This window comes from Vicugna pacos, chromosome 5 (assembly GCF_048564905.1).
Source record: "Vicugna pacos chromosome 5, VicPac4, whole genome shotgun sequence".
Taxonomy (NCBI): Eukaryota; Metazoa; Chordata; class Mammalia; order Artiodactyla; family Camelidae; genus Vicugna; species Vicugna pacos.
Window position 1 is genome coordinate 18,106,268 of NC_132991.1, and position 23,385 is coordinate 18,129,652.

Here is a 23,385-nt window from a genome sequence, read left to right on the forward strand (position 1 = left end):
GGATCCGCTCTCATGACCTAATCACCTCTCAAAGGCTCCACCACCAAATACCATCACACTGGGGGTTAGACTTCCATATATGAACGGGGGGTACCAATATTCAGTCCATTTCAGGTAGGAGTGACTATTCTTAGGTTTGCACCAAATCATCCAACAACAACAATAAAAAATGTGCCTTCCATTCATAGCAGGTTAGGGGAATTAATGTGTTTGGAGGTCTTGAAGTCCCCAATTTATTTACCTAGCCTATTATTGCTTAAGTTTTGGTTTGTTTCTAGTTACGAGCTTTCATAAGGTAAATTTTAATGAACATCCCTGTATAGAGTCTTACACAGAATGGAATTGCTTTTTCATATGATCAAAGCTTGGTAATCTTTGAGAGGCTAGCAGATGGTTTTCCAAAGTGGTTGCACAACATTAGACTCTCAGCACGAGTGTTTCTATTGCTCTACGTCCTCACAAACACTTGGAGTTTTCACTGTTTCTAATATTAGCTGACTTGATAGGTGTAGTTTTTGTCTGGTTGGTTTTCCTCACTTGTTTTTAATTCTAAAATCTCACTATGAGTGTGATTTGCATTAGTCATGGCACTGGGAAATTTTCATATGCTTAGTGGCCACCTAGTATCTCGTCTTCTGAAGTGTTCATCCAAAGCTTTTGCTCATTTGAAGAAACAGACTTGCTTGCCATCTTATTACTGATTTGTAGGATTTCTTTATGCGTTCTGCATATGAATCCTTTGCCAGATACGTATTTTATGGATATACTTTGAGTCTGCAGTTTGTCTTTTTACTTGTCTTTCAGTGTTTTGAAGATTTGCATTTGAATTTGAATTTTCCAACATTTTTTACAGGTAGTGCCTCTTTTGTCCTCATTAAGAAATATTTGCCTACACCAGGAGATTTGTCTACATTCCTTTCTAAAAGCTTTAAAATAGTAGCTTTGACATTTTCGTTTATGATCCATTTTTAAATTAATTTTGGTATAAGGGATAAGATGGAAGAATCAATGGTAACGGACTTTGTAACATCTTTTTTTTTTTCCTCATTTGGAGACACAAGTTCTCCAACAATATTTGTTGGGATGATTAATTAAATGTGTCAGCTTGACTGGGCTTAGGGAGACCCATATAGCTGGTAAAACATTATTTCTGGTTGTATCTATGAAGATGTTTCTGGAAGAGATTAGCATTTGCTTCAGAAGACTGAGTAAAGACATTCACTCTCACCAAAGTGGGTGGGCATCTTCCAATCCACAGAGGCCCAGAATAGAACAAAATGGTGAAGGAAGGGTAGCGTCTCTCTCTTCTTGAACTGGGACATCCATCTTTTCCTGTCCTCAGACAGTGGAGCTCCTGGTTCTGAGGCTTTGGGATCCTGGAACTTACCCAAGTGCCCCTCCCTCGACCTCAAACTGAATTATACCGCTGGGTTTCCTGGTTCTCCAGCTTGCAGATGAAGCAGATTGTGGGCCTTAGCCTCCGTGAGTGTGTGAAACAATTCCTCTTAAAATTCTCCCTTCCCTTCCCCTTCTCTTCCCTTCCCTTTTCCTTCCCCTCCTTCCTCCCCTCCTACCTTCCTTCCTTCTTTCTTTCTTCCTTTCTTTCTCTGCATTTCTCTCTTTCTTTCTTTCTATCTTTCTCTCTTTCTCTTTCTCTCTCTGTATCATTTCTCCTATTGGTTCTATTTCTCTGGAGAATCCTGGCTAATAATTCTTTTAATTGAATAACACTCCCTTACCCTATTGAGCCTTTGTCAAAATCAAGTAATTGTATATGGGGGTTTATTTCTAGACTTTCTTTTTGGTTGCATTCATTTATTTGTCTATCTCTATACTAATATCTCATTAGCTCAATTAACGTAGTTTTATTCTAAGTCTTGAAATATCATAAGTCAGTCCTCCATCTTTATTTTTCTTTTTCAAGATTGCCTTGGTTCTACTTTCTCCACATTTATATATAAATTATATACTTACGTATGTATTGTTTTATAATTATACTCATAACATATGTTATAATTATTACATTAATTATGTATTAATGTACGATATAATTATATATTATAGTTTTATAATTCTTTTATAAAAAATAAACTTTCCAGTTCTAAAATAGAATTTGAATTGAGATGGGATAAATGTGAATCTATAGGTCAACTTCAGGAGGAATGGCATCTTAATATTCAGAGTTCCATTTTATCAACATAGTATGTGTCTGTTTATTTAGACCTTTAATTTCCTTCAACAATTTCGATGTATACGATTTACACATGTTTTCTTCAAATTATTAGATATTTTATATTTTGGAGGGCTGCAATTGTATTATTTTACAATTAATTGTTATTAAACATATATAAGAACATTTTAGTCTCTAAAAGGGTTCCGATCCCCTATTTTTAAATTATTATTTATTTTTCTCTCTGTGATTCACTTTAGATAATTCCAAATGACCTTCTTTGAAGTTAATAATACTTTTTCCAATCTACTTTTAAACCAATCAAATGAATTATTAATTTTAAGTATTTTATTTTTCAGTTCTAGAATTTACTTTTTTTTTTTTTGAGTTTTCTTTTCTCTGGTGAAATTCTTCACCTTTATACCATACCATTTCATCCACCTTTTTCCGCTAAGTTTCTTATTTATAATACTTATATTTTAGCCTGGTATTTTAGAAATACTAACTCCTGCATTTTTGTCATCTATGGTTCTGCTTCTTTAGACTTTTTAACTTTTTATTTTGAGTCACATTGTTCTGCTAGTTTGCATATCTTCTAGATTTTTGTGTATATATTGTACTTTGGGTATAAGATAGCAGGAGAGACTCAAGTGGATAATAAATTCTTCCAGAAGGGGCTTGCTTTTGTTCCTCTGTAATGCAGCTAGGTACTTATAACTTCAATTTGATTAGTAGTTTAGGTGATTTGTGTTCTGGTTCTCCACAATGAGATCAAGCCTTGCCTTACCAGAGGGCTTTGAAATTTAGTCAAAGAGAAATTAAAGCAACTTCTCTTTATTTTCCAATCAGCTTTCAATTTTCCAGAACCACTGCTTAGTCATATAAATTCTTTATGTGTAGAATTGGCAAGCATATGTCAGCTAATTTTTAGTGGTAAAACCTCAGAGAATCTCTTTTTCTCTCCTTAATCTTTCTCTGCCTATAATGGTCTTACTTTTCCATCCAATTGCTTATACAGACTCAGGAACTGCATAAAGAAATAAAGAATGCTGCTGATCTTTGCTCATCTTTGCTCATCTTTGAAGGGTTACCATCTTTCTAAAATTATTTCATTTAGACCCCTTTGTGTCCCTAGCTCTTTAATGACTTTTAAAAGTATGTATTTTTTTATCTACCCAAGCAGTGGAAATAAAAGCAAAAATAAATGGGACCTAATTAAACTTAGAAGCTTTTGCACAGCAAAGGAAACCATAAGCAAAACAAAAAGACAACCTATGGAATTTGTAAAAATATCTGCAAAAGATGAGACTGACAAGAGATTAATTTCCAGAATATATAAGCAGCTCATAAAACTTAAGAAAAAAACAAACAACCCAATGCAAAAATGGGTTGAAAACCTACACAAGCAATTCTCCAATGAAGACATACGCATGGCCAATAGGCACAAGGAAGAATGCTCAATATTGCTAATCATCTGAGAAACGCAAACCAAAACTACAATGAGGTATCACCTCACACTAGTCAGAATGGCCATCATTCAAAAGCCCACAAACAATAAATGCTGGAGAGGGTGTAGAGAAAAGGGAACCTCCTACACTGTGGCAGGAATGTAGTTTGGTGCAGCCATTATGGAAAACAGTATTGAGATACCTCAAAAGATTGAAAATAGACTTACCATATGACCCAGCAATCCCATTCCTGGGCACATATCCAGAGGGAACCTTAATTCAAAAAGATACATGAACCCTAAAGTTCATAGCCACACTATTTACAATGGCCAAGACATGGAAACAACCTAAATGTCCACTGACAGATGACTGGATAAAGAAGCTGTGGTATATTTATACAATGGAATACTATGCAGCCAATAAAAATGATAAAATGCCATTTGCAGCAACATGGATGGACCTGGAGACTGTCATTTTAAGTGAAGTAAGCCAGAGAAAGAAAAATACCATATGATATCACTTATATGTGGAATCAAAAAAAGGCAAATGAACTTATTTACAAAACAGAAACAGACTCACAGACATAGTCAACAAATTTATGCTTACTGTGGGGAGAGGGGGTGGAAAAGATAAACTGGGAGTTCTAGATTTCCAGATAGTAATTAAAATATATAAAATACATAAACAAGTTTATACGGTATAGCACAGGGAACTATATTCAATATCTTGTAGTGACTTATAGTGAAAAAGAATATGAAAACAAATACAGGTATGTTCCTATATGACTGAAGCATTGTGCTGTACACCAGAAATTGGCACAGCATTGTAAACTGACTATACTTCAGTAAAAATATATAAAAGTATATATTTTTAAAGTTTATCTGTTTTTTAAAAATTTCATTGTAGTTTAATTTCTGTACAGTAAACTACACATATTTCAGATGTACAATCTGACGAATTCTGACAGATGTATACACCCATGGAACCACCACCACAATCAAGATACCTAATAATTCCATCACTATTTATCTGTTTTATCTTAATGTTATAGAATGATCAGCTTTGTAACTATGACTTAACTGGGATCAAAACTCCAACATATGTTTTTTTATTGATGTCTTCTTACATGAAGAGCAAAGAGCCATGTTTTAGATTTCAGAAAGTATGACTGAATAGGCATCATCTCAGAAGGATATGATAGCTGCTATATTTCTCAAAAGAACAAAAGAGGATGAATATTTACCTTTTGCCCTTGCAGATTTAACCTTCACCTTCCTCCATCATGCTCTATGATCCAAAAAATTATGTGTAATTTATCAATGAGACCCCTTACCCATTTAACTCCAATTGGGTTCAGTCCCTAAGTCAGAGGCACTGGTAGGAATGGAGGAGGGTCATATCTGAGACTTCTGAGATTCTTGGAATGTTCAGGGATGGTTCCAAAAGTATATACATATATAAACCTTAATTAGCTGAATACTTAATCTGTACACTTCATTTTATACAAGCTTTATCTCAAATACGTTAAAATATATCTATAACATTCTCTTTAATAGTTAATTATTGAATTTTCCTCATCAGATCAGAAACAAGATGAAGATGTCCACTATCTCTTCCTCTACCCAACACTGTACAACACTGCAAAAAGTCCTCTCTTCTATGATAGGCAAAGAAAAAAAAAAAGGAAAATGCATAGGGACTAGGAAAAAATAATAAAATGGTCATAATTCACATATGACATGTAAAAAAAACTCCAAAGAAAAAAATCCAAAATATCAAAAAGAGAATTGAAAAATGAATTTAACAAGGTCTCTAGAAACAAGGTCAATACATAAATAAATATATACAAAATAATATTAAAATATTATATAAAAATAGTAACAATAAAATTATAAACCCATGTCCTCTTAAAAATGACACTATTGCATCAGCATCAAGAACCGCCACACACCAAAGAGTAAAACTGAAAGTTGTGTAAGACATAGACACAGAAAAATTACAAAACATGTCTGAGGTAAATTAAAGGTGGCCTGCATAAGTAAATGGAGCTTAATTAATTGCAATCTTGAGAAGTGTAAAGATACCAATCATCTCCAACTTGATCTACAAATTAAATGAAATCTCAGAATATATGTGTATGTGTGTGTGAGTGTATGTGTGTAAAATCACGAGCTGGTTCTTAAATATACATAAGAATGTAATGGGCCAAGAATAAACAAGACAAATCTATAGAAGAAAAACAAAGCTGGAAGAATTTTATTACTAGATATCAAAATTTATTATAAAGCTACCCTAATTAAGGTAATGTGATGTTAGTGCAGGACAGACTGATAAATCAAAGGAATAAAATTGAGAATCCAAAAAAAAGACTCTCTCTCTATATATATATGGTCACCTGATTTATATAGAAGTTGACTCTGGAATACAGTATGGAAAGAACTGTCTTAATTGAAGCTGTGTCAACTGGATATCCATATAGAAAACTATTTAATCTTGACAAGCACCTCACACCATATGCAGAAATCACTTCCAGAAGGACTATAAATTTAAATGTAATAGATAAAGCAATAAAACTTCTGGAAGAAGATATTTAGAATATCTTAATAAGCTTGGGATTGGCAAAGATATTTTATACTGGACATAAAAACATACACTACAAAATGAAAGACTGATAGATGAACTACATTAAAATTTAAAATATCTATTCATCAAAAGACACTATTACAGAGAGTGAAAGCGTAAAGCAAGAAATAGAAGATATATATGTATCCAGAATATATGAAGAACTATCATGAGTCAATAAAAGACAACACAACAGGAAAATAAAGAACCCCAAAAAAACAATTTATAAAAGAGAATACCCAAATGCCTAATAAATGAAAAAAGTGCTAATTTCATTATTCCTCAACACATTGAAATTAAAGCTACAACTAGGTATCACTACACATTTGCCATATGTCTAAAGTAAAAATAAAATTAAAAAAATATATATATAGTATCATGTGTTGGTAAGAATGTAGCACAATAGAAACCCTCCTATACTACAGTTGGGAATGTAAATCGGGACAGCAGCTTTAGATAAACTTTGTACAAGTTTCCCCTAAAGTGGAATAAAAGCACATCCTGTGACTCACTGATTCCATTTCTATATACATGTGGACCTACGTCACCAAAAGATATGCAGAATAATGTATAACCACACTATTAGTAATAACCCTAAACTAGAAACAACTATTCAGTTGTGGACTGGATAAACTGTGGTCATATAATTGTGTAGCAAACCATGAAAATGATGCAAATATTTTTACATGCAACAAGGATTAATTTCACACACAAATAAAGCAAAAGCAGTTATACACAAGAGAACGTATACTGTCTTGAGTCTGTAATGTTCAACTAGAGAGTACTGCTAATCTGTTTCTTAAACTATGTGGTGTGCATTCACAATTGTGTGCAATTCAGTGTGTGTATGTTGTTAAAAGTTTACTGAACAACAATCAAGTATACATTTATATGCTTCCAGGAATCTATTTCTTAGGAAACCATACAATAAAAACTAAATCACCAGTGCATAATGACACATACACAATGATGTTAATTGCAGCATTTTTCATAGTAAAAAAAAAAAAAGAGGTAAATGCCTTTTAATAAGGACTGTTTAGTAAGTGATGATATGGGCACATAATGGAATATTATACAGACATTATAAAGAATTAGTTATCATTTAACTTGGAAATATTTCTATGAAATATAGCAAAGGGCTGAAAAGCAATAAAAGGGTGTAGACTATTCAGTTTTTATAAAATCACCCAACACTTCTATATGTTTGAATGTATAATTATGTATTTATATTCATATACACTGTTACATATTATTGTGAGATCAAGGAGAAATTGTAAATAGTTCCTGTATTCTTAAATAGGAGGTAAGGATTGATACGTGTGGAAGGATGAGAACAAAAGAATTAGGTATATTTAAATAAAAAAAATAAACCCTAATAACATGTCCAAATCTATTTAGTTTTGTTACAGTGAATAAACAGATGTGTATATATAAGATAAACAGAAAATGAAAGTATTTAAGACTTTAAAAAAAAAAGAATAAAAGGCCAAAAATAAGTAAAAGGGAAAATTACAGACCAACTTTGACTATAGACGTAAAAATCTTTTCAAAACTCTTAGTATACCAAATCTGAACATTTGCTTTAAAATATAGATATTATAATCATATCAAATTTTCCCAAGAATTCTTAACATTTAAAAGCAAGTTTATAGATATAACTTTCTACATTTAGAAATTAAAGAAACAATCTATTATCTCAAAATATATGAAAAGCTTTAACTTAAATTCAATACTTATTAATGATAACTGCTAGCAAACTAATGACAAATGGGAACTCCCTTAGCCTAACATGACTCATCCACATAAGTTATCATTGCTAACGGAGATGCCACAAGTATTCTTCTCAACATCAGGAATAAGCCAAGGGTGCACAGGATGCCTGCTACTCTTCAGTATTACTCTAAAGGTCCTCTCCAGTGTGGTGAGACAAGGAAAGACAAATAATGGAAAGACATTGTCATTATTCAAAATGGCAGGACTGTTAACATATAAAAGCCAAAATCCATAAGTAAATTATAACTAAAAAGAAAGGAGAAAGTTACATTTTTCTGATATATACTTATGTCAAAATATGTATCTTTGAAATAACCATCAAAGTTCCATTTACTACTTGCTTTGATAGAGTCTTGACTTTGGAAAGATAATAAAATTTCACAAGTCATTAAATCTGGAATGTCCTTGTCTTTTCTGTTTTATCTAGGACACTGCAGCCACAGCTGCTAGCATACTAGTATGTAACCACATCTACTCGGCAATGTTACGCATTAGGTGTTGGGAACAGAAAGATGAAATAGATGACTGTTACCCCCAAGAAACTGATAGTTTATTACGGGGAATTCAGAGTTATAAATGGTAGGGTACAATAAAACATTTAGCAGTAAAATGTTTAGCATTATAAGATCATGTTCAGAATATATTAAAGGCCCAAAGATGCTAAGTTTGCCTGGAATAACTAGGAGATGTCTTCACGAAGATTTAGAGCTGAGTTTTGAAATGGATTGGAGAACAGCATTCCAGGCAGAAAAAACAGAGGTAGGAATCATGGAGACATATTTGAGATACTTAGAAACTATTATTAGACCAGAATTACATAAGCACAGATGTAAGTTGGGCTATAGAACGGATTTCTTCAGAAGTCAAAAAGAGTTGAATTGTAGACAGTTATCCATAACCTAATAATCAGTGTGGAAATTATCCAAAGGCTTGGCGATCCATTCAATGAGCTGAAGTAGAACACTAGTCGGAGCTGTATTTTAGTACACTGAACGGGGCAGCGTAATGGAGACAATGAGGAAGTTGCTGTGGAAACAAAAAAGAGGTGAACTGACTAGTTATGTGGATCTTGTTTGAGGAAAAAGGTGATGAGATGAGATGGGGACACATCTGAGGTACCTGTAGGATCAGCAGGCCAAGATCTTCAGATCTACAATACCTCCTTTTTAGGCTGCTTTTTCCTACTTCCAACTTCCTGGGTTAAAAACCTCTTTATGTTCATTTTAGATTGACTAAAAATAAGCATTTAAGTTTACCCATCGTTTAATACATTTATAAAACTATTATTTTCCTGATAGAACTAGTTTAATTTTTATAATCAAAACAATCTACTAATCTACTAATTATCTATTAATTCCAATGAAATTATATTTTCAGTTCAGCTGCCTCTCATCTGAAATACAAGATTTCATCTGAAATAAACAAGATTCCACTCTTTTCTTTTCTAACCTTGATCGTATCTTCCTTATGAATATTTTCTTAACCTTCTTTATCTTTTTTGGCAAATATTTTATAATAAAAATTGCTATTTGATACAATTTTATATATATATATTTAATCTACTTTTCAACCTACTTTTATGTTTATATAGAAGAAAATAATTGACTTCTTACACCTTTCAGTTTATTAATTACTTTTTCTTGGGTATTCATTTAAGGCAGTGAGATACATCAAAGTTCTCTTCACAGCAAATTCTACTTTATAATCTTATTTTTCTGGATCAAGACAATTAACCACTGACATATATATATTTATATATATATTTATATTTATATATATTTATATTTAAATACCAGTTTATATTTTTAAATAACATTTATTTCCCCAGCTCATCTTAGATGTTGTCCTTCATCACAATGTTCTCTGCATCGTCTTACGGTATTTAAAATGACTTGATATTTATAACTGGTACTTTAAAAAGTACGTGGTTAAGATATATTCCAATGTCTAAAGCTATAGTATTTATCAAAATGTGAATTTAAAATCTCTACAAGTTGCTATTCTCTTTATTTATTTTAAGATTATAATGTATTATAGCTTCAGTGAGAAAGAATTCAGCATGAGAATTCTCTTACCCCTATTTTGATACTGAGTAATTAATTTTTCCCTGTCAGGTAGAACATATTTATATAACTGGATCAAAATGAGAACAAGATTAATAATATGCTGTACCTGAGTTCATATCCTAATTGCGCATTTTAAAAATTCAGTTTTCATTTGTAGTTCTCCTAAAAGGAATGAAACTCTTCCTGCCATTGAATGATTACATCCTTCAGTGACTGCAGTTGGAATACCTTTCATACATTTCATCTCCAGCTCGCAATGACCCCCCTGTTGGAGGGAACTTCCCTCTGAGCCACAGGCATGAGAGTCCAGGGTCATGTTACATAAAGGTTTGGTTCCACAGCCGAGTTACATGAGTTAACATACAAGCTCTTCCATTTAAGTGTTACATGATCTTAAACAAAGATCTTAACCTTACTGGGCCTTACTGTCTTTTCTCCAAATTGAGGATGATAATTATGATACTTTCTCATTGAATTGCTGGGCAGATTAAATAATAAATACACCCTAATTGTCTAATACAACTAAATACTATTGATACAAGTACTGCTTTAACATAGTGTCTGACATATGATTATTATTTTTATATAAGTCTGTGGGTGCATTTCACCTTCTTCATCTCAGGATGGAATTAATTTGACCAGGGAGGATTCCTGTTTCAGGCTGAGTTACGCAGATGATCTTCCGAGAATCTGGAATCAATACTGAAGGATCAGGTTAGTCTCTGTTGATAGTTTGAATTGGAACAAGTGAACTTGGGAGTTGTGGTGTGGCTATGTCTAGCATTTTATTGTTGCTGAGGCCCAGCTTTAGTTATTTCCCGTCTTTGGGGTTTTAGGAAACATTTATGGGTTCTTACATTTAGTGTTTACATTTTTCCTAGACTTGAATTCATTTTCTTTCAACAAAAGAGACTTCACTGATACACTGTGTGTAAGAGTTACATCTCTTGATTGTAAAGAACATTTCAGTATTCTTTGAATGTTAAAGTGACTAGATTGATCTGTTCAACATCTTTTCTTCTATCAATGATATTTTAGTTTTGAACTGTGGGCAGCAAAGAACGAAATTGGATAGAATGCTGAGTAGTCCATTCAAAGCAAACTCACCTCAGAGCTACGTCCTTCATGAAGACATCCTTTAATACAGGCACTCAAGTTGCTCCTCTTTGGCTCTCAGAACAGTGGATCTCAGATATTTAGATGTTCTGTCCAGTAAAGGAGAGAGGTTCTGAGTCCATCACAGCATTTCCCTCCTTACCATCTATATCACCATCTTTTCAGAAAATAAATGATTATGTTCAGCTCCAGAAAGAAAATCAGGAAGGATCTTTATCTTAGAATTAATTTAAATCCCTTCGATTAAGTATATTTAACTTTATGGAAAATTTCAACATTTTCCTTATTTTTCTTATTTCATGACCAACGGTACCAAAGCCCTGGTCCGATGGCACTTCTCATTCTTCACGTTTAGGACCTGTCGGCTCACAGTTGGTGTACTGGCATATTTACCAATGTATCTTACTCTGTCTTCTATTAAATGGTATTCTCCTGAGGAGAAAACAACTGTTGCTCTTATTTATCTTCGTCTTCCCCATCATACTCAGGCAGGACCTGGTCTATGTCTTATATACAGTCAGTGCTCGGTAAGAAGTAGCAAAAGCTTATGCTGTGCATGCAGTTCTGGAGCAATTGATTTTTTAAAAATTCAGTGCATGGTTGAGTGAGAAATAGGTGAGAATAAAATTTGGGCAAACCAAGACTTCTATTACCTATGATGTTCCAATTTTTACTACAGAAACTACCAACTAGCTCCAAAATGATACAGACTTATAGTCTCATTTCACCAATTATCTTTGCTTTATGAATCCAGTGATTACCTAGGGGATATTTTTGAGGGCCATCTCTAATTATTTAGTTTTCATTTTTAAAAGCACCACTATTTTTCTAGCTTAAACAATTTCAACAGCTCTGGGGTAGACAATAATAAGTGTCTTAGAAATAAATTATATGCTAAAGGCATTATTGAGCCATTAGCATTTAAGACTCATTTGCTAAAATTATCAGGCCAGGTTATAATAGATGGTGGCTGAGGCACCTACTGCTTAAGACTTTGGAAAGCTACTTGGACTTAGAAATGATTTCTAAAGTAAACAGGAATCTCTATGAACAATGTGAACTGGGGATAAACTTACTAGTTTTGCTGACCTGTCATCAAAGATAAAGCTCTTTTATCTAAGACTAAGTGGGGCATTTAGCACAGCAGAGAATACCACTCACTTCTGCCTTCCTGCTGGACACACATCATATGGCAGAAAAGCGAAGTTCTGGTCCTAGTAGTCTCAACTCTCAAACTCTAGGCAACTCTCTGGTTTGGCAAAAAAATTAATCTTTAGGAGCTGTAATTCTTAAGGCAGCTGACCTCTAGGGCTGCCACAAATTAAGAGACAACTCCATTCCTCTCTGGGCAAGCAGAAACTCTTATCAAGAGTCAGAGAGTTTTACATATTTTGAACATAATCTCTGGCTCCATCTTCAAAACCTTAAATGCTTCCCACAGGCATGTATTTCAAGCAACAGATCCAACAGGTAGTCTCTGTACCAACTCAAAAGAAATATTCTCATATAATGAAATCAATTGAATTAATCTCACTTGACCGCTCAATTACTGCCAATACACATGTTAAATCATCGCTTCAAGGTAATTTATTTTATAATTATTTGGCATAGTAAAATTAGTCACCTGGAAGCACTACAAAGTAGATTTCATTTTTCTCCAGACACAAAAGTGGTCTGCAAGCATCATGTCACATGGGCTCCTCTCCTGTCCTCCCTTAGTATGAATTCTTACCAGCCTTTGCTCCCACTGCCTATCCAGCCCCACTGCGCGTACTCACTATGGTCTAGCACATAGGCATTCTGTTGCCTGCGTTCCCCCAGCTCTGTGCTTCCTCAGGTCTCCATAAATTCTCCTCACTGATTAACTCTTCAAGCTGTTGACCCCTGTTTGTAATTCTGGCCTCAGCCTTAAACTTGCTTCTTCAGAGAAAACATCTCTAACTTCCAAGATTAGGTTAGGCACTTCACTTACAGTAAGATGCTCTCACTTTAATTACGAGATAATTTACTTAATTGCTGCTTCTCCCACAAGATGACAAGCTCCATGTGACTAGGAGCTTTGCCCCTGCTGCTTTTAGATCTGTGCCCAACAACTACCACAAAGGTGGTGGCAGCAGAAATGACATCTAGAATATCATGGCAGCAGTGACATTTCCAGGCTAGTCCTTCAAGAACAGCAGCAGCTGTGTCAGATTTTATATAACTATCACTGCGGAGCAATGAACAAGATGGTAGTAGCTCCAATCTTCCTGGGCAACTAGTCATTAAATCAGTGGTTTGTAGAGTCCTATCTTGAGAGGCATACTTGCATTGCTATTCTACTCAGAAAGAACAAGTCTTACTAAATTCTCACTTGTGGATAGAAACATATGCATTCCTGGGGAATTTTGGAAATATCTGAAGAGGCAGAATCTTTCAAAGTCTGTATGTTCTTATAAGTCTAAGAGATGGTATGCACAGAAGTTTTGGGAAACTCAGGCAGAGGTGACCTTCTCTGGTGTATCTGTCTACTGGGAATGCCAAACAATTTCATAATCACAAATTGGGGGTCTTAACACAAATTTATTTTCTTACAGTTTTCGAGGTTGGAAGTCCAAAATCAAGATGTCAAAAAATTAAGTTTCTCCTGAGGCCTCTCTCCCTGGCTTTTAGATGGCTGACTTCCCACTGTGTGCTCACATGGCCTTTTCTCTGAGCATGTGCATCCATGATGTTTCTTCCTCTTTTAAGGATATAGTCATATTGAACTAGGACCTCACTCTTAAGATCACAGTTAATCTTAGTTACTTCCTCATAGGTTCTATCTCCAAATAGAATCACAGTGGGGGTTAGGGCTTCTACAAATAAATTTGGGGAGGGACACAATCCAGCCCACCAGATCTAATCCAGCTCAGGATTCTTGGATATCATGAGTATCTGCTCTGTCAAAAGATTAATTCCTTAATGTTGCCATACTTTGATATATATAAAATAAATCATACACAAAGATTATTAAATATATATTTATGCAGATAATGAGTATTATGATTCTAAAAAGAATCTCAAAATAAAGTCTGCATTTTTCTGCTAAGATTACATAGTCAACACATGGGATCAAGATGGAGTAGGAAGATCCTAAACTCACCTCCTCCCATAAACACACCAAAACTACAACCATATATAGAGCAACCCACTCTGAGAAAAACTAAAGAGCAGCAGAACATCTCTTCTACAATTAAGTATGTACAGAAAAAAAAAAATTAAGATGGGTAGGAGGAGCAGAGACACTATCTAGTCAGGACCCAAACCTCAATGCGGTGACCCAGAAACAGGAGGGGATATCACAACCACAGAGGTCCTCTGTGGTTTGAGCCCCACATCAAGCACCCCAGATTTGGGGACAAGCAGCAGGAAGACGAGTCCACATAATTGGCTTTGAATACTAATGGGGCTTAAGTCTGGGAGAGCCAGAAGTCTATAGGAAACTGAGACTCTGCTCTTAAAGGACTCATCTATAAACTCACTCATTCCAAGTTCCAGTGCAGAGGCAGCCATTAGAAAAGCACTTGGCACACTAGCTGGCCTGCCAAGGTGGTCCCAGCATGCCTCTGGCCCACACATGCTCCAGCTCCAGCCATCTCACAACAGATGGCCTGGCCTGGTGAGCCTTGAGAAAGCCCCAAACCACACCTGCTCCAGCATGATCCTGCCTGCCAAAGCTGCCTGGCACATGCAGCCTACATAGGACATCTCCTAGGCCATGCCTTCAAATCCATGGGAGGTAACTCTTTTGCCTAATTCACAGAAACAAACACAGAGAGTCAAACAAAATGAGGAAACCAGAGGAATTTGTTCCAAGCAAAATATGATAAAACCCAAGGAAAAAACCCTATTGAAATGGAGATAAATAATGTAACCAATAAAGAGTTCAAAGTAACAGTCATAAAGATGCTCACTGAACTCAAGAGAAAAATCAATATAGTGAGAACTTCAACAAAAAGTTAAAAAGTATAAAAGGAACCAACAGAGCTGAAGAATATAATGACTGAAATAAAAAATACACTAGAGGGAATCAACAGCAGATTAAATGATGAAGAATGATCAGTGACCTGGAAGACAGAATAGGGGGAATCACCTAATCAGAATGGCCAAAAGAGAGAAGAATTAAAAAAACAAACACACACACACACACACACACCACCACCACCACCACCAAAAAACAAGAATAGCTTAAAGAACCTCTTAGACAACATTAACATACTCACAGTTACATTACAGGAGTCCAAGAAAGAAAAAAGAGAGAGGGGCAGAAAACTTACTTGATGAAGTCATGGCTGAAAATTTCCCCAATTCAGGGAGAAATCAGATATTGGGGTTCAGGAAGCACAGAGTCCAAAAAAAGATGAACCCAAAGAGATCTATACCAACAGATATACTTCACATGGCAAAAATTAAAGATAAAGAATTTTAAAGACAACGAGAGAAAACAATGAGTCCACATTCATGGGAATCCTCATAAATCTATCAGCTTATTTTCCACCAGAAAATTTACACACCAGAAGGGAATGGCATGATACATTTAAAGTGCTGAAAGGAAAAAAGTTATAATGAAGGATACCTTACTCAGCAAGATAACATTCAAAACTGAAGGAGAATTTAAGAAGTTTCCCAGATAAGCAAAATCTAAAAGAATTCATCACTACCAAATCAGCATTTCTAAAAACATTAAAGGTCTTCTTTCAGTGGAAAAGACAAGGCCATAACTAGAAATAAGAAAATATATGAAAGAAAAAAAGTCTCACTGGTGAAGGCAAATATATGGTAAAAGCAATAATTAACCACTTAAAAAGCTAAGAGGTTAAAAGATAAAAGTCGTAAAATCAACTGTAACTACAAAAAGGTATAAGGGATACACAAAGAAAGACAAATGTGATGGCAAAAAGATAAAACACAGGTGGGGTAGTAAAGCTGTAGTAATTTTAAAATGCCTTAAGCAACTGTCAGCTTAAAACAAATAGCTAAATATATGGGTTGATGTATATAAATGCTATGGTAAACCCAAACCTACAACAGATACACAAGAAATGAAAAGGGGAAAAAAAGAAGAAAAAAAAGGAAAAAAAAAAAGTAACCCAAACATAATAATGCTAAAGAAAACCATCAAACCACAAGGGAAGAGACCAAAAGAAGATGAAAGCAACAAAGAACTACAAAAACAGCCAGAGAACAATTAAAAATGGCAATAACTACATACCTATCAATAATCACTTTAAATGTAAATGGACTAAATGCTCTAATCAAAAGATATAGGGTGTCTGATGGATTAGAAAGAGACCCATCTATAGGCTGCCTAGAAGAGACTCACTTCAGACTTTAAAACACACTAAAACTGAAAGGACAGAAAAAAGATATTCCATGAAAATGGAAACAAAAAGAAAACTGGGGTAGCAATACTCATACCAGATAAAACAGACTTTAAAACAAAGTCTAAAGCAAGAGAGAAGAGTATTGCATAATGATAAAAGGATCAATCCAAGAAGAGGACATAACATTTGTAAGCATATATACACCCAACACAGAAGCATCTAAATATATAAAGGAAGTATTAACAGACCTAAAGAGAGAAACAGACAGCAATACAATAATAGTAGGGGACTTCACTACCCAACTTACATCAATGGATGGATCATCCAGACAGAAAATCAATAAGGAAACATTGACCGTAAATGATACCATTAAGCCAGATGACCTAATAGATACCTACAAAACATTCTACCCCAAAACTGTAGAACACACATTTTTATCAAGCACACATAGAACATTCTCCATGACAGATCACATGCCAGGCCACAAAAGAAGTATTAGTCAATTTAAGAAGACTGAAGTCATATTAATCATCTTTTCCAACTGTAACAGTATGAAATTAAAAATCAATTACAGAAAAAAACATGTGGATTCTAAACAACACATGACTGAAAACCAATATGCCAATGAATACATCAAAGAAGAAATCCAAAAATAGCTGGAGACAAGTGAAAATGGAAACACAATGTTCCAACATCAATCGGATGCAAGGAAAGCAGTTCTAAGAGGAAAGCTTATAGCAATACAGGTCTACGTCAAGAAACAAGAATAATTCCAAATAAACAACCTAACTTTATACCTAAAGTTACTAGAAAAACAACAAAGCTTAAAATTAGTAAACAAAAGGAGAAAATCAGAGCAGAAAAAATGAATTCTAAAAAAAGAAACAATAGAAAAGATCAAGGAAACACAGAGCTGGTTCTTTGAAAACATAAAATTAACAAACCTTAAGTCAGACCCATCAAGAAAAAAAAATTCAAATCAATAAAATCATAAGTAAAAGAATTTACAATCAACACCACAAAAATACAAATAATTGTGAGTGTACTATGAACAATTATACACCAAAATAATTGGACAATCCTTCTAGAAGAAATGGATAAATTCCTATAAACATACACTCTTCCAAGACTGACTCATGAAGAAATAGAAAATCTGAACAAATTATCAATAAAATTGACTCAGTAATCAAAAAATCCCCAACAAACAAAAGCCCAGGATCAGTTTTATTGGTGAATTCTACCACACATTTAAAGAAAAGTTAATACCTATTTTTTTCTCAAAAAAATTGAACAGGAAGGAAAGCTTCTGAACTTACTCTGCAAGGCCTGCCTTACCCTGATACCAAAATCAGACAAAGATAGTACAAAAAAGAAAATTACAGTCCAATATCCTTGATGAACATGTATGCAAAAATCCTCAACAAAATATTAACAAACTGAATGCAACAATATTTTAAAAGGATCATATATCATGATCATGTGGGATTTATTCCTCAGATACATAAATGGTTCATAACAATAAATCAATCAACATGATACATCACATTAACAAAATGAAGGATAAAAATCTTATGATCAGTCATTGCAACAGATGTAGAAAAAGCTTTTGACAAAATTCAACATCTATTTATTATTTTAAAAATCTCAACAAAATGGATATAGAGGGAACATACCCCAATATAATAAAGGTCATATATGACAAACCCACAGTTTACATCATACTCAGAGGTAAAAACAAAGGTTTTCTTCCAAGATCAGGAACGAGACAAGGATGCTCACTGTCATCACCTTTACTCAAGATAGTACTGGACAGCAATCAGGCAAGAAAAATAAATAAAAGGTATTTAAATTGGAAGAAAAGAAATAACTGTCACCATTTTCAGATTACATGATACTATATATAGAAAGTCCTAGAGACTCCGCCCTAAAACTATTAGAACTAATAAATGTATTCAATGAAGTTGCAGGATATAAAATTAATATGTAGAAATCTGTTGCACTTCTATATGCTAATAATGAACTATCCAAATAAGAAGTTTTATAAAACATTTCATTTATAATTACATCAAAAAGAATAAAATACATAAGAATAAATTTAACCTGGTAGATGAAAGACAGGTACTCTGAAAATTATAAGATATTAATTAAATAAAATAAAGATGACACAAATAAATGGAAAAACATAATGTGCTCATGGATTAGAAAAGTTAGTATTGTTAAAATTCCATACTATCCCAAGCAATATACAGATTCAATGTGACCCCTATCAAAATACCTGTGTCATTTCTCACAGAATGAAAACAAATAGTCTTAAAATCTGTACTGAACCACAAAGGACCCTGAAAAGCCAATGCAATCTTGAAAAAAAGAACAGAACTGGAGGTGTCATGTTCCCAGATTTCAAACTATACTACCAAGATATAGTAATAAAAGTAGTGTGGTATTGGCAGAAAAATAGACACATAGATCAATGGAACGAAATATAGCCCAGAAAGAAACCTAAGCTTATACGGTTAATTAATCTACAACAAAGGAGGCAAGAATATACCATGGGGAAAAGACAGTCTCTTCAATAAACAGTGTTAGAAAAACTGGACAGCTATGTGTAAAAAAAAAATGAAACTAGACCATTTTCTTACACTGTATACAGAGTAAATTCAAAATGGATTAAAGACTTAAGTAGAAGACCTGAAACCATAAAACTACTAGAAAAAAACATAGGCAGTATGCTCTCTAACATTGGTCTTGGCAGTGATCTCTGGCTCTGTCTCCTCAAGCAAGGGCAACAAAAGGAAAAAACAAAAAATAGAACCGCATTAAACTAAAAGCTTTTACACAGTAGAGGAAACCATCAACAAATGAAAGGGCCACCTACTGAATGGGTGAAGGTATTTTGAAGTATGTCCAATAAGGGACGGATGGACTTAGAGGGCACTGTACTAAGTAAAGTAAATCAGACAGAGAAAGATAAATATCATATTATTTCATTTATATGTGGAATCTACAAAATAAAACAATTGAACAAACATAATAAAACAGAAACAGATTCATAGATACACAGAACAAACTACTGGTTGCCCAGAGGGGAGAGGGGCAGGGGGATAGGTGAAATAGGTCAAAGGGATTATGAGGTATAAACTTCCAGTTACAAAATAAATACCACTGTACAGCATAGGCAATGTAGTCAATAGTAAGTAATAACTTTGCTTTTAGATGGTGACCAGACTCATAGTAACTAGATCACTAGCAGTGATCATTTTGTAATGTATAAAAATATCAAATCATACGTTGTACACCTGACACGAAGTAAATCATGCTGTCACATATTTTAAACTGTATTTACTTAAAATAAACTCCCTAAACACCCCACATCAAAAAAAATAATATACAGTTCTCCCTTCATATTCACAGAGGATTGGTTCCAGGAGTCCCCCTGGATACCAAGATCTGAAGATGCTCAAGTCTCTTACATAAAATGCTATAGTACAATGAATACTGCGGACCTTCAGCCTTTTGCATCCACCAGTTTACATCCATACCACCCATTATGCGTTCACAGATTTAATCAGCTGCGTTTGGATCTGCCATTGGTTGAATCAGCAGGTAAGAAACCCACAGATATGGAAGGGAGACTCTCTAGCCAATAGATAGCAATATATTGCTATTTTAGGAAAGATCTTAAGGGGAAACACTATTTCTCATCAAACATCCTTACAGACATGCATTTACAGACACATAAGTTCTGTTCTACATCATCCATTGCATTTGAGGGGATAAAAATAAATTGCTAAAGCTGGCCACAAGAGAGCTTTTATGCTCTTTGCCTATGAGAACTGAGACCTTTAAGGACTATTGATATAGCCCTCTAGTGTGCCTTTTAATATTTATTTATAAGAAAAAATATAAAATTCATCACTGTTGTACATAAAATTATCTAAAATTGTTCATGTATTGACTAGAATTTTTTTTTCTTATTTCGTCTTAATCTGCTATTTCAGATAGGTTTTCAGCCTATTCCTGCTCCAAAGTATTTGCTTTGAAGACCGTATAATGGAGCCCGTTTTATCGATAAGACAGTAAAAAACCTCAACCTGAACAAGTTTGCTACATGACAAGGCCATTGTCTTTTCTGACAGTAGAAGCTCCTATTTAACACAATCAGAAGTCTATGAACTGTTTGAATAGAAATGAAAAACCATAATGATGACATTTATAACATCTGTCACATTAGATTTGCTTGGTCTATATATCTCTCTCTGGTATAATAGTGATTTATACAAATTGCTTCTCAGTGCAATTTATATCAGTATAAAGATGCCACCAGATATATGGAGGATTTTATTTGCTTCAAACTGAATGTCTGTTTAATTGTATTTGCCACTAAATGAAAATACTAGCCTCTGGCATATCTGTTTAGATATAATGGTTAATTTATTTTGTGGTTTTATAAATTCAGCCTCTTCTACTCCATACTTGAAAGCATAACTTTCTCTTTCTCTTTGCAAATACGTGTCTATGCATGTGTATATGCAACACTTTTATGTCAAGTATGGCAACTATAATTTATTATTTCAAGAACTTTATTGCCCAGATATGTTTTCTTTCCCCTTGCAGAAGGAAAGAAAGAAAGACAAAAAAATACCTTCCTTTGGCTGCTATTAAACTACATCAGTGCTTCCCAGCGCAGGGGGAAGAGGGCAATCTTGCCCTCCAAAGGATCTATGGTGAATGAAGAAATTTGGGGTTGCCACAGTTGTTGAAGGTGCTACTAGCACCTGGTGCGCAGAAGCTAGGGATACTGCTAAACATTCTGCAGGTGCCAGGACAGCCCTGCACGAATATCCAGTCCAAAATGTCAGCAGTGCCAAGGTTGGTATGTCTTGAGCTACAGAATTGTTTCTGTAGTGCAATAGTTACATATCAAGATATGTCTACTTAGAACCAGACATTTCCATTAAAATAAGTTAATGTACGTAGGTATATATTATGTAGATGAATTTCCAAGAAATCCAACGCATTTTTAGTTATAATTTGGAGTACTCTGGACATCTGAATTCTTTCTGGCTGTACCTATTCCGCCCCCTACAGTGCAGGGCCTTCCCCAGAGCTGGCTGAGCTCAGGGTCCCTTATCCTTTCTCCACAGACCCTCTTCTCTTTGAAGGAAAAGAGTAGGGGTGACCCAGGAACTCATCTCCAAGCATGAGTTTGGTGCTCTGCTGCCTGCATTCTTGCATATTTGTTTTCCATGACAGGACCCTGTCTCAGCCCTTCCTCCACCTTGATGACCCTTTTTCTCTGTCCTTTTCACCAAGTTTTGCTCTTCTTCCCATTCCTTCCATGTGGGTATCACTAAAGGCTCTTACAAAGAATCGCTTTCTTTTCTTCCAAATATGCTCCTTTGAAAATCTCATTAGCTTTCTAGTTTCAACAATGATTTCTAGGTGATTATTAAATTTGCAATTTAAAGCCCAATATCTTTTCAGAATTACAGATGTTTTCCTGGGTACCAGCTGCTTTGTACAATTTTGCTGCTTTTCTTAAAGGCACATTCTAATGTCCTCCTTCAAGCATCTTCACATAGTGTGAAATCATGCAGGTTGTACCTCTTGTGTGTACCCCAGTTACTTACTTGTCTTCTTCATCTCTCAGTCCTATATAAAAATGGCCATGTGCAAAGTCTGCAAATAATAAATGTTGGAGAGGGTGTACAGACAAGGGAACGTTCCTACACTGTTGGTGGGAAGGTTAATTGGTGCAGACACTATGGAAAACAATCTGGAGATTCCTTAAAAAACTAAAGACAGACTTCCCATATGACCCAGCAATCCCACTCCTGGACATATATCTGGAAAAGAAAAAAACTGTAATTTGAAAAGATACATGCACCCCAATGTTCACAGAAGCACTACTGACAGTAGCCAAGACATGGAAGCAACCTAAGTGTCCATCAACAGATGGCTGGATAAATAAGATGTGGTATATATATACAATGGAATATTACTCGGCCATAAAAAAGAATGAAATATTGCCATTTGCAGCAACATGGATGGACCTAGAGATGATCATACTAAGAGAAGTCAGACAGAGAAAGACAAATATATGATATCACTTATATGTCAGAATCTAAAAAAATACAAATCAACTTATTTATTACAAAACAGTAAAACTCACAGGCATAGAAAACAAACTTATGGCTACCAAAGGGGAAATGTAGGGGAGAGATAAATCAGGAGTTTGGGGTTAACAGAAACACACTACTACATACAAAATAGATAAATAACAGGATTTACTATATAGCACAGGGAACAATATTCAATCTTGTAATAACCTATCATGGAAAAGAATCTGAAGCTGTACACCTGAAACTAACACAATATTATAGATCAAATAGAGTTAAATAAAATAAAAATTTTAAAAAGCAGAGCATCCTTACATTACTGCACTGCCAAAATGCACAGTGCAAACTCTTCACCTTTTACATTAAAAGGAAAGCCCTTATCCTGACAGTAAGACCCTCTCTAATATGCCCTTAACCTATCTTTTCTGCTTTGACAATGTGTACACCCAAAGAGACACCATATTCTGGCCAAAGTAGCCTGACCCTTGTTCCCCAATGCACCTACACATTGCCCAGTGTGCCTTTTCTCAAGTCTGCCTCTTCCCTCCAAACTGTGTACCGCATCATTGCACATCCTGGAGGACGCCTTGTTAAAAACCCCTCATGCTCCTCCATCTCCAACACTGTCTCTCCTGTGAACACCCAGAGCACTCTTTTTCATTGCTTACCTGGTAGAATGGCCATGTGTGTCCTTGTCTAATTTACAACATTAAATAAACTGCATAT